The 2,208-nt window shown below is 65.2% G+C and overlaps 1 protein-coding gene across 1 annotated transcript in view; it reads right to left on the bottom strand.

Annotated features, from left to right (window-relative positions):
- Positions 1 to 760, bottom strand: part of BASP1 (brain abundant membrane attached signal protein 1) — a 51,290-nt gene extending 50,530 nt beyond the window's left edge. Inside the window, exon 1 of the mRNA XM_061187668.1 lies at positions 570 to 760. The gene's annotated coding sequence lies outside the window, so the exon portion shown is untranslated. The remainder of the gene's footprint in view (positions 1 to 569) is intronic.
- Between the last annotated feature and the right edge of the window lie 1,448 nt (positions 761 to 2,208).

Genomic DNA, 2,208 nt, shown 5'->3' with positions numbered 1-2,208 from the left:
CCTCCTCCCTTCGGATCACACCAGAGTCCCCGTATCCCTTCTCCCCTCCCGCCCGCCCGCCCGCCCCACCGCACCCCACCCTCCGTCTTCTGCTGCTGCGCCCCTCGCACCAAGCGCCTTCTTCCCGGCTCTGGACGGTGCCGGTGGCAGATACTCTCCCCTCGGCCTCACGAAACCGTCTCTTCGGGACGCAATTCATTTAAAGGGTTTCACATTCGGCAATTTCCTCCTTAACCAGCAGCTTCCCTCCCACCGCCCACCCCCAACTCCGTTTATCAGGCTCACCAACCCCCCATCCTCCCCGCCCTGCGAGCGGTCGAAACCACCCACCTCGGGGCCCCCCATCACCCCAGATGCCCGAAGCGCGACGGAGGCCTCACGGAGGGACCGCACGACACGCGCCGTCTAGTGGGGCCCGCACCACTCCCTCCTCGCCCCGGGCTGCGGCGCCGAGAGAGAACAAAAGGCCTCGGGGGTGGGGCGGGGGCAGAGGGGGGAACGGAGGCCCCCGGGTGGTCGGCACCCCGGGTCCGCGGCGGCAGCTGGGCCACCGGGGCGCGCCTCCTTACCGGATCTGGGTGCCTGTGCCGCCCCTGGGTGAACGCGGTGCCGCGGAAGGGCCCGGGTCGCTGGCGTCGTCCGGCCGGGTGCCTGGCCGCTGGCGGTGGCTCTCTCCCCGGCTCGACGGCGGAGCCCGGAGCGAGGAGCGAGTTGGAGCGCTGCCGCCGCCGCCGTCGCCGCTGCCGCTACTGCTGCCGCCGCCGCCGCTGCAGCCTCTGCATTTCTCGCGCTCGCGCTCCCCCTCCCCTTCCTGCCCAGCGCCCTCCCCCGGCGCGTCCGCCCGCCCAGCCTCCCTCCTCCCGCTCACCCCGCCCACCTCGCTCCCCTCCCTTCGCCTCCATCCCGGTGCCCCTCCCGCCTCCCCTGAACTCCCCGCCGCGCTGGGGCCCCGCCCGTCTCCCTTCAAATCCCCTCCATCCCGGTTACCCCCACCTCCCTTCTCCTCCGAACGGCTGGTCCCCTCCTTTCCCCCTCCCCTTCCCTCCATCCCTGTGCCCCTCCTGCCTCTCTACATCATATCTGAACGCCGGTTTCCCACTCCCTCCCCACCTCCCCTCCCCTCCCCTCTTCTCCGGTCCCATGCCCCCCACCTCTGTCGCCTCCCCTTACCCGCGGCGCCGGAGATGTCCGTGGGCACTACTCTCTGTTTTTCTCAATCTCTCTCTCTCTCACTTTCTTTCTCTCTCTCTATTTGGAACGGTTGGATAAGAAGTGCTCGGGCTCTCGCTCAGACTCCAGGGGCTGCCTCGAGGTGGTGAATGACGCCCCCTGCCACCTGCTACCCTTCTCAGCATCCCCACCCGGCCGCTCGCGACGTCCGGCTGAGATTCTGATCCCCGGGCAGGCAGTGAGGTCGGGGGTGACCTGGTGGCTGCCCTCAGCCCATCAGGACAGATTCCCGCGCGGTTGACAGTGACCTCCAACTGCAGGCGCGTCTGGGCGGCGCCCCGGCGGACTGAGTGCGCTCGGCGGGCGGCGGGCGCACACGCTGGGCTGAGCCGGGAAGGCTGCGGCTTTGGGCAAGCGCGGCGCTAAGGTTCAGCTGGCCGGGCGGGCGGCGTAGCCCCTGCGAGGATGCTCTCAGGACTTGGGAGAGGAAGGAGGGAAGACAAGAGCCCTAGGCAAGGAGCCGTCGGGTTTTTTTTTGATGTCTGTGCTTTAATGGAGGCACCGGTTCTCAGGAAGACTGAGTTAGCCGAGGCAACCTGCACAGTGCCGCTCAGAAAAGCACAGGTCAAAACCGTAGCCAGCTGCCGTGTGTCGGCGTGGCCCGGGGGGCTGCCACTTTGTTTAACACAGGAATACAGAGTAACCACCAGGGTGGGGAGATATGCTCACCTTGCTTATCTGTTGGCAAGAAGCAAATACGACATCGTTTAGAACGGTAGCTCTTTCACTAGACAAAAGCCAATTTTTCCTTCCTGCAAAACCCATCTGAACGTTGGAACCTTCATTTGCGGCATTTGGGCGCCCTCTGGCTGTGTCTGAATTGCTCTCATGCTCGCCTACGTCGCAGCAAAGGAAAAAAAAACGATTGAGCTGATGTTTCCCCTCCAGGATGGTTCTGCCCTCTTGACCTGGGCGTGGATTCGAGGATAGAAATGTTATCCAAAATCGGGGTGACAAAATGTAACCGTATTTAGGGAG

This window comes from Eubalaena glacialis, chromosome 4 (assembly GCF_028564815.1).
Source record: "Eubalaena glacialis isolate mEubGla1 chromosome 4, mEubGla1.1.hap2.+ XY, whole genome shotgun sequence".
NCBI lineage: Eukaryota > Metazoa > Chordata > Mammalia > Artiodactyla > Balaenidae > Eubalaena > Eubalaena glacialis.
This window is presented reverse-complemented; position numbering and strand designations above follow the sequence as displayed.